Consider the following 11,213-nt stretch of genomic DNA (forward strand, 5'->3'; position numbering starts at 1 on the left):
CCCTCACGCTTTTTATTTTCCATCTTCTGCAGACTGTAAAAATCTTTGTTTTACCAAATGTCATTTTTGCTGCAACAAAATTTGGCCACAAACAAATTTCTGCCGGACAACCACTAACGAATTTTCAGGAAATTGGGAATTCGGATTCGTTTGCATTTGTCTTAGCTGTAATTCGGATGCATCCAAATCTCCGAATTTGCAAAAATTAGTCTGGAACGAACCGAATGTCTAATAACATAACTAAAAAAAAAACACACACAGGTGCTTGTTGCCGTCTGTGTGATAGCAATAAACTTAAAAAAAAAAAAAATTATTAATAAATAATAATCCGCAGAGCCCAACCTGAGACCCCACCAGGCCACCTGAGACCCCACCAGGCCACCTGAGACCCTCGCACAGATCAGCCCACCACCCTGAAGCAGCAGAGTATGTAGCTTAATGTTCTGTGTTGCTATATAATGTATTGCTGGGATTTGTAGTCCTCTATAGCTGGTGGTATTCTGCATTGCTGTAAAATGTATTGCTATGTGTGGGGTCTCCATGGTGGATCAGTGGCTTTAGACCCACTTATGTGCTCCCTTCTTTCGGCAGCACCCCTCCTGAACCACCATGGCATGTAGGCTTGAAATCACTAGTCTCCCCTACATGACAGATTAGAAGGGGGACTGCCAGGGAAATTGAAGCAAGCCCAGAATTGGCTCCTAAAATAACAAAGCAGCACTGGAGAATGAGGGGATGTGAAGGTGGATCAGGAGGGGAGAACATAGGCAAGGGAACAGACGGTCTAGAGGATTGAACTATGGATTGATTTGTGGGGGGGGGAGGGGTGCTAATGAAAGACTCGCCCCCGGGCGCCTCATTTTTTTACGCAAATAGAGCTTTCTTTTGGTGATATTTGATGGCCACTGGGTTTATAAAATGTATTTTATTTTTTATATAAATGAAAATGATAAATTGTGTGAAAAATGATAATTTCTACTTTTTGTTATACAAAATATAAAATGTATTCCTAAGGTCAGGCCAAAATGTATTCTGAATGTTTTTGGTAAAAATATCCCAGTAGTGAATACTGAGCGGTTTGTGTGAATTGGTACCAATAAGTCTTTGTAAAACTTGGTTTATATCCATATGGTGTCAGACAACCAGATCGGTATTGCTCGGGGTAACGGATTGGTGTAGGAAGGATATGGCCGGTATATATTGTCACCTCGGTGTGTCTGCGAGAAAGTCTTATCTTAGGAGGCTGAACCCTGCCCCCCGCCTCCCAGGACAACAAATTACCCTGGTGGTTGGCCACCCTAAAGTCACCACCAGGTGTTCTATGCACCTGGAGGAGGTATTAAAGGCTTCTTTTCCTCTTAGGATTTGTAAGTTTACAGAACGGGAACCAAGTCCTCCTTCCAGGGAAGCGGCGCCCCCACCTGTGAGACATCATCCAGCTTTTTCAGCCCTATGGACTATAGAAATCCCGGATCGGTGTATTCAGTTGGTGGTGTCACAGGGTTACAGACGGGAGTTTCTTTCCCTCTGCCCGGATCACGCACTCCAATCTTCTTGCGTTCCTTCTCAGGGCGGAAGCTTTGCCGAAGACCTTGCTGCAGCTCTGACCCTCATTATGCCCGTTCCCCCACTGGAAAGGTTCCCGGGATTCTATTTCAACCTGGTTATGATTCCCAAACCCAACAGAGATTCCTCCTATTCTGGACCTGAAAGTGTTAAATTCACAAAGCTTTGCAAGTTCTGCACAGAATCAGCTCGCTCGGTCCTCCCTATACTAGATCAGCAGCTCATAGGTCAGCAATAGGTCAGCGGCTCTGCTGCCATCAAAAAAAAGAAGAAAAAAACCCTCTTCCGGGCCACCATGGAGAGAAACACTGTTTTTTCTTTATTCTGACACGGTCAATCAGTAGTGGTGGACCTGATGGAGAACAGCAGCAGAGGGCGGGTGCAATGCTATTTTGCTATTGCAAATTGAAATAGCCAATAGTAATCCAGCACATTATTAATCTGAGTTGCCCCACTCAAGCGGCGGCCATATTGAGTGGGGCACGTGAGATTAATAACGTGCTGGATGGGTGTGATCCGAGTTCATTGTATGACTTCATTGCTGTGCTGTATGTGTATAGGTCATTGCTGTGCTGTATGTGTATAGGTCATTGCTGTGCTGTATGTGTATAGGTCATTGCTGTGCTGTATGTGTATAGGGTAATGCCTTGGCTGGCGCTCGTGCAGAACAACTTTCTTGGGCAAACCTCTTAGGCTGGGTTCACACTTCAGCGTATTGGAAACTCGTATTTATAACAGCGTGGTGATTTGCGGTAAAAGAAACGCGCGGCAAACGCGAGTTTCCGAGCGGGTATCCGGCAGTATCCTGATGGATACAGCGGAAACATTGTGTGCCCCTGCCTGGCATTGTGTGGCCCAGCCTGGCATTGTGTGGCCCAGACTGGCATTGTGTGGCCCAGCCTGGCATTGTGTGGCCCAGCCTGGCATTGTGTGGCCCAGCCTGACATTGTGTGCCTCAGCCTGACATTGTGTGCCCCAGCCCTACATTGTGTGCATGTGTGCCCCAGTCTGGCAGTGTGTGCCCCAGCCTGACATTGTGTGCCCCAGCCTGACATTGTCTAACATATAGTGGCCCTTCCCCCTATTTTATCCCCGTCCTGCTCAGCGATGGAAAAGCTGACTAGATCTCAAGCTTGGAGGAGGCCACATGTGGACCCAGGAGGGGTCTGGAACTGACGGGAAGAGAACCAGAGAAGCCCTATGACTGCTGGAGGTGCCTGGTCAACTTTCTTGATTACATGTCCCTTCACTGGCTAAGGATCTGCCCCTGAGAGTGAAATGTCAGCTCCTCCCTGCCTTTGGGGGTCCACCTCAGGCCTCTAGGGGTCAGGGGGGCACTACAATATATTTTGACACTTATTTAATAGGGAAGCATCAAAAGCCATGGCCATGTGCAAACAGCAGTGATGCATGGTGGGTGGCAGAGATTGGTTAGGTGCTAGTAAACAATCTACTGATACCTACGTGACCTCTCGAGATCTGTCCAGTCTTCTGCAATGGGCAAACATGAGACAATCACAGGTTACTAGTTCAGTCTTAATGTGGGACGAAGTCACCTCCTGACAGTGACAGACCATCTCTTGAACCCGGTGTACTCTCCTGTCTTCATATGAATTCCACATTGTCTTACGGGTGTAACTATCACAATCATGATTTTATTAATGAACCACTGGACAAGTCTCATGGATGGTGACTGTCACAAGCTCTGGGCTGAGATTACTCATCTTCCTCAGTATCAGAGCCATGCATTGGAGTGACGGGTGTTACCATAAGGGATGCACCGATATCAGTGTTAGGAGTACGCATGAAAATGCCCCGACGCTAAGTGCCGATAACGGTTCTCTACATTCTGAAGCGGCTACCTGAGGTCCTGTGCCTGCTGGGGACCCCTGCAGCCTTCCTGTAAACCACGTGGCACATGTTTACAGCTTTAGCCGCACGTCTCCTCCTTCCTGGAGAATCCTGCCGCCCATGAGACCCCGCACAGCCCTCCTGAGACCCCGCACAGCCCTCCTGAGACCCCGCACAGCCCGCCTGAGATTCTCCACTGGAGACATCAGGCCGGACTCCGCAGAGCAGCACAGAGCTTCATATCATTCTTCATTGCTGTATAATGCATTGCTGGGATTTGTAGTCCCTCTACAGCTTGGCGTCAGCAGCCGAACGGCATTGCAACAACGCCAACGACCAAGAGAAGGTCACGTGACTCTATTTCCAGTGAGATACGGGGCAAGGCTGAGCAGGCTGGGAGCCCATTTACACTGTGGGGTTTTATTGCACACATTACATGATGCTGAACGCACGTGTCCAGGTTCCCTATAATAACAATAGGACCTGTTCTCATCTCAGCACTCACTATGACGCAGTGTGCGTTCTTTCTCTGCATTTTAGTGCATCGGGAGGCCGATAGAAGTCAATGACAAAGCAAAATCCATATTCAGCGCGTCAATACAACGTTCACTGTGATGGGTTGGAAGCCGTGGTCAATGGCTGATGATTCCATCCACTCCAAACCCTAAATTCATAACACATCAATGCATATTAATAATGCATGTCACCACACAAAGGAAACGCATGTAGACGCATGACAGCACATCTACCTAATGCTACAAACAAATAACGCACTTTGACGCACATGCATACATCTAAATGGGCAATAAATCTTGGTGGGATGGTAGGAGAGGTCCTTGCACTGTGATGGAGCGTCGTCTGACCCCATTTGGCCCTGATAGCATTCCCAGAGATCTCACCAAAACAGTGGTGACACCACAGCAGTAGGTGGTGCAGTATGGTAGCCGGGGGTAAGGGAAGTCCATCTGTACTCATTTTGTAAAGGCATAGTCCACCTTTTAGGTAATAAATGCACCAATGGTGGTAAAATAAATAAATGTGCATTCATTAAATGTACGCATTCAGCCTGCAGAGCATTGCAACTGCGATCAGTGCGTTACAAGTGCAATGCTCCGGCTCCTGTAATATGAACCCCCAGCCCCCAGTCCTTATGGAGGTCCTTATGGTGGTAGGGACCTTCTATTATGGGATGGAGGAGGTAATTGATGAACTACAATAGCGATGCCATCACCCCCCTGACGCCGGCGCTCTCTGCTGAGTCCCTCTGCTGCGGTGACAAATGGGGATCCATTGATGACAGTTGCAATGCTTCACAGACTCCAATGCCAAAATATAATCATTCATTGCACATTGTTACTTCTATGGATGTGTGCGCGTTTATTATTTCCTGTAAAAGGTGGACTTCCCCTTTAATCTTCCCAGAGCAGACTCCATGCACCTTGATTGGTTAGATGAGGCCCACAGATGTCAGTCGTTTCTGGCCCCCTTTGCAGCCCTAATCGTATTGAGATCACCTGCCAGCATATCAGTCTTTGTCCAATCAGCCTGAAGCCCCGCCCCCTCTCCAGCATATAAATCTCTGGTCAGGGCTGGAGGTCAGTATTGGAAATGGTCTTCAGGATGTTGTATTCTAGGGCAGGATTGGGGTTGGTGCTTCTGTTTTGGAGCTGTGGTCTGTCATGGATGCTGTGTGATGCTGAAGGGCATTGGGATGGTTCCTCACATCTCCATTGTGCTCTGAACAACATGGAGCTGACCTTTCCTATGTCCGTTGAAGGTGTTTCTTATTCACTGACTGTGCTGGGTGAGTCATTATTAATGTTTCCTTTACTATTTGTGGGTGAAGAGGTGAAACCTGCCTGGACTAGAGAGCTTGGGCAGGGCATGGTGCATGGGTGTGTGGGCGTGGCTTCTGCCAGGGCATGGTGGATGGGAGATCTTATGAAGCTTCAGAGTATTAAATCTGCCCCTGGAAGCACAAACTAAGACTTCTCTAAATACAAGAACCCTGAGTGTAACAAAACAGTGCATAGCATTTAAAATCCATACAGGTTCTGTCCATGAGAATGAGGCCTTAGGCTTGGGTCACACTATTGAGGTGTGTGCATGTTGCTGCAATCCATGTTGACTGGCCCCTTGATGGTCGCATGCTGCCAGAAATGGATCTTTTTGGAACCCTGTTCACATTGATTACTGTGCGAGAGGGCACTTAAGAGGTCTCTGTGGCTTAAAGCTTATGGAAGGTGTTTGGGGGAGTAGAACAGCCTACCACAGAGGGCATTTAGGATTTGAGAATGAAAGCTTGAAGCTGATTCCCATGCAGAACTGCTCCCGTTGCCTCAGCGCTGGCTTACTCTTAAAATGGTGAAATGCAGCAAATGGAACACTATTTGGTCTGGTTGCCTCTTTGTATGTGGTCACTACACTTGCCATGTGGAGGCTACTATGTGCATGGAAAGAGTTGCCAGGGTATGCTGATCCTCTGGCTTTATCTCTTTCCTGTCATGGGATGTATGGAGATCAGTAAAGTACAAACTCCTTATTTCCAATGTGTTAGTGGCTCAATGTTGAAGCCGGGGGGTTGGCATGCTAAGCCAGGCAACTAACCTTTGCAGCATTAGGAGTTGGGAAAGGGTATTTTGAAACCGATGTGGTGTATAGTCTTTCAACTGGCTTACTGACAATTGGTTCCTCATGGCCCCTCAGCTCCCCAGTGTAGTGATGTCAAAGTTGTTGCTCAGCCTGAGGAAGGGGACCCTGTGTGGCCTCAAAAGGTCTCTTTTAGTGACAGGGTTTTTCAACAAATGAACACTTGGTGATTTCAAAAGGATTTGAGTGATGGTGACATCTACATAGTTGTTGCTACTGGCAGTGCCATCAAGCACCCCCCACCCACTACTTGGGATACCTGGTAAGGAGTGTGGCTAAGCATCCACATACTGGCCATGTACTTGAGCTGCTTCTTGGCAGATATGAGTTGTATGATCGCTACTCCACTAACATGACATGAATCATATAATCCATAGTATCCTGAGATGGGTGAGTGGGGTACCAGGCGTTGTCTCCACAGGACTGATATTCTTTGGAGGGTTTCTTGCTGGTCTACCAGTATAAATGTCTCATGTGAGCGCCCCGGTGTCATCTGCCTCCATGTAATGGACTCCTATCTGACACTGCATTGCATGTTCCACAATGTAATGGGGCAGCACCTGAGTCTTTCCAATCTGAGTTGTTGGTAGAAATCTCAACTTCAATATGTCTCCTGTTCAGATTTCCAGGATGAATTTCAGAGTCTTGCCAATGATTCTGCTTGCGGCCTTTCAGTAGGACTGAGACCTGATGACACAATGGTAGTTGGTGTTGCTTATGATGGATGCTACGTAAGAGAAGAGGTAAGACTGGCAACAATGACTTCAGATTTTGATGCTGTCCTTGTCTTAATTACAATCATGTATATGGAGTCTAATGGTCCTGAAAGGATCATGAAACATGGTGACTGTGTTCTGTGCCATCTACTAGTAACTCATTGTTTATGTGTAGCCCAAACTTCAGTTTTGGAGAGGACTAAAATGCCTGTAAGTGTATTGCAGTCAGGGGCCACTCTTACAATTCACGCTATTGCATTGTCCTGGTGACACATCAATGGGGAAGACAATCTCTTACAATCTCATATTTAGAGGTGACGAGGAAACAAACTCTTATTCTGGTGACCACTTCCTAGAGTCTTCCTCCCTCTTGTCTATAGGGCAGGAACTGTTGGGAGATCCTGGCTCTACACACTACTATGAAGGTGCCTGTGCTGGCTATGACGAATATTGAGTCTTTGGGAGTGTTTGTTGGTCTTTAGGTATAGACCAGCAGGTTTTGGGAGAATGGGTTGAGGCTCCAGAGGCGATTTTTACTGGCAGTGTTCTAAAACCACTTTTCTTCTGATAGAATGGACAGCACCTAATGGTCCTGCTTCTGAAAGTCATTGTGAATGGGACAGTTGAGCAATACAAGATGGAGAAGAAATGCCCAATACAGAACGGTAACAAGTGATTGTTCTTGTAAATGGGGAAACCTAATGTCCTATAAACCATGAGCACTATGTAGCTTGTCACTTCCTGGGGTGGTCACTAGGACCAAGTGTTTTATTGGACTTTCCATGTACAGTATGTAGATTTACTACATGATAACTTTCTCTTGTTTAGAAGCTATGGATGCCCCAAGCCCCGACATCTGCTCTGCTGTCAGCCAAGAGGACAAACTGGCCTGTGCTGGAACACCTGTAACCAGAGACATCTGTGAGGCGTTGGGATGCTGCTACTCCCCAAATGATGGCAGAATGCCTTGTTTCTTTGGCAACATGTGTAAGTGGGATATTGCTTGGCCCAATAAAGGTGGGAGGGGGTCGGTATCGGCCTGTAGGGAAAGAACCTTTTGACACTCTGGCAGGCAAGGTTGGCAGAGCCTCGGCAATGGCTACAGACATGCACTTAACACTTGCATTTTATGATGGGTGACTCTCAGTCCAGTCTGGAATGCATTTGGCTGAACTATATAATTGAACGGGGTTTACATAGTTACATAGTATTTGAGGTTGAATAAAGACAAGTTGCCTGTGTGCAAAGCAGCCACAGGTTTGCTTCATAGTGGTTCATAGGGTTTGCAATGGGTTACATCAATGGTGGTTTAAACCAAAATGGTCTTTGCTTTTCCTGGGTCTTTCAGCCCTGTTGGTAACTAAACCATTCACCTTTCCAGGCTCAATGTACAGCCCCACCAGTTCTAAGCATGACTTGCTTATGGGGTCTTCTGAATTGTATAATTTTGTGCTCTTCCATGTAACCTAACATTACCATGCAGATGTGAGGTGACCTCATTCAGAAATGTGCTAGTGTCCACAATAGTGACTAGATAAGACTACTTTCAGACCTGATCTTCATAGTGACAAACCATCTTTGTTTCCTACAGTGACCACTCAGTGCACAGTTGATAACAGCATGGTGATTGCAGTGTCCAAAGATCTGACCAGGCCATCCCTGCTTCTGGACTCGGTCTCTGTGATTGGTGTGGACCCGACCTCTTGTCCTGGGCTGTCAGTAGCTAGAAGTAACTCCTTTGCAGCATTCAAATTCCCATTATCCTGTAGTAATGCAGATCAGGTGGGTATTCCTATACAGTCTGAGTTGGTGGGTTTGTCCGGCCCTCACAGCGTTTGTAAAGACTAACAGTACTTGTTCCTTTTTCATGCATATGACATTCAATGGTAAAACAAGGGACTGAGATCTTGGCTCAAACCCTTGACTTGAAGCATTAGCAGATCTAATTCAAAACCTACGCTTGTGGCTTCAATTCTAGTATAAGATGTAATAAGGGGGTTCTAATACACGTCAGTGTCTTTGCTATCTGTCCCATTGGGAATTTTTTTTCCACTTGCTGTCTGGTAGTCACAAGAGGAAGTGAGAGTAAATTCCTCCAATGAGGGAGTCTCTGGTGGAGACACTAGGTCTGGTGACCATTGGAAGATTTCCCATCTAATCTGTTCTGATAACTGGGTTTCAGTGAGTCACCAGGACAAATGGGAAGGTGACTCTCCCCAAGAGGGATGCAGATGGCAATAACTTGATGGGTGTCCTACTCCTGGTCAGTTTGAATTCTAGTTAGGGATGTCTCTTGGTAAAACTCAATATGGGTTCAGTTTAATTGCCCAAAATGTTTTAAGATGGTGGCTCAAGTTTTTAACTTCTGAGACTGGTTCTGGTAAAATGTCATCCAGTAAAGTATAAACTGATAATCAAATACTACCCACAATCCTCTAGAACAGGGGTCTTGAACCACCAGCCCTCCAGCTGTGGTGGAACTACAAATCCCATGAGGCATTGCAAGATTCTCACAGCCACAGAAATGACTCGCGAAGAGATGCATTATGGGATTTGTAGTTTCACAACAGCTGGAGGTCGGAGTTTTGAGACCCCTGCTCTAGAACCTGCTCGATACACTAAACAGTCCAAGTTTCTTGTGTACAGAACAAATGGCATCAAATGCACCTTGGAAGCGTTCCTTGTGAAGGGGCACAAACCAGGAATTAGGATCCTACTGATGGTGGATGGGGTGTGTTGCTTCAAAGGGAAACTGCCTGGCTAGCTCTAATCTCTTCACTCTTCACTCTTCTACACCCCAGGTCCCTGATGGTCCAATGATCTATGAGAATACTATTGAAAAGGACATGTTGCCTCTGCAAAATCTTTTGGCTCTTCAGTTTTAACTCCCACCTCGAGTGGTGGGGTTAGAGGTCATCTTTAATGCAGCCTATTCTACATCATTCATTTTGGTGTTATATTTTATTATATATAATGGCTGTAAAATATAATTTTTGTGGCTTAACTGAATAGCTAAAGATGCCGGAAAATGTCATCTGTTCTGCAACATGGTGGGGGTGGGGTCAAACTTGGTTGCTATTGGCAGCTTTTTAACCTTCACATACAAAAACAGGGATCAGGCTGCCTTCAAAGGGAAGACGTTTAGGGGGATAAATAAAGATCGGCACAGACCAAATTGGAAAATCGTACAAAAACTTTATACATATCAAAGCACCGCCACCCACCCACCAGCAATAAAATCACAAATGAACTGACTGTAAATTCATTTGGTTCTGGATGGTAGATTATAGACACTTTATTTCGGCACCTTTTTTATATCAAGACCGTTTGCAATAGTACATACTCCAGGTGGATAAGCATTAATCCCAGGCTTGTCATGTATCACATTCATTTGTGGACTGACGTAGTTTGCAGCTCGCCACTTTGCTTGCTTTAGACATGTCTGTATTCAGTATGGAGTGTTACATAGCTCTTGGGGATAGTCTGTATTCCCACTGAGGTGAGGTTTTGATAGTTTGTAGACAGTAAATTGTCAGAACGTTTCCAGACTATCGATTGGCTCCTTCCCTGTCAAAATAAATTTAAAATTCCTACCAGACCTTAGTGTCTGGTATGGATTTTGGGGGATCCCCCAGGCACTTTTTTCTTATAACTGGGGGGTCCTGCCTAACATTCCTACCAGACCTTTAGGTCTGGTATGAATTGGGGGGGGAACCTCACGCTTTAAAAAAAAAAAATTATTAATAATCTGCAGAGCCCAACCTGAGACCCCCACAGCCTACGTGAGACCCCGCACAGGCCATCTGAGACCCCCGAACAGCTGAAACTTTTAGGTCCACCTCAGACCCCCACAGCCCATCTGAGAGCCTGCAGAGCCCACCTGAGATGCTCACACAAGCCACCTAAGGCTCTGCACAGCCCACCTTAGACTTACAGCATTCCTGGGACCCTGGAGACATCAGCTCACCACCCGGAAGCAACACAGAGTATGTAGCTTCATATTATTCTGTGTTGCTGTATAATGTATTGCTGGGATTTGTAGTCCTCTAGCTGGTTTCTGCATTGCTGTATAATGTATTGCTATGTAGGGGGCCTCCATGGTGGATCAGTGGCTTTAGACCCACTTCTGTTCTCCCTTTCGGCAGCACCCCTCCTGAACCACCATTGCATGTAGGCTTGACATCACTCAAGTCTCCCCTACATGACGGATTAGAAGGGGGACCGCCGGGGAAATTGAAGCAAGCCCAGAAGTGGCTCCTAAAATAACAAAGCAGCACTGGAGAATGAGGGGATGTGAAGGTGGATCAGGAGGGGAACTTGTAAGTTTACAGAACCGGAACCAAGTCCTCCCTTCCAGGGAAGCGGCGCCCCCACCTGTGACACATCATCTGGCTTTTTCAGCCCTATGGACTATAGAAATCCCGGATCGGT

The sequence above is a fragment of the Nanorana parkeri genome, unplaced genomic scaffold (assembly GCF_000935625.1).
Source record: "Nanorana parkeri isolate BGI_ZX_2015 unplaced genomic scaffold, ASM93562v1 scaffold3741, whole genome shotgun sequence".
NCBI lineage: Eukaryota > Metazoa > Chordata > Amphibia > Anura > Dicroglossidae > Nanorana > Nanorana parkeri.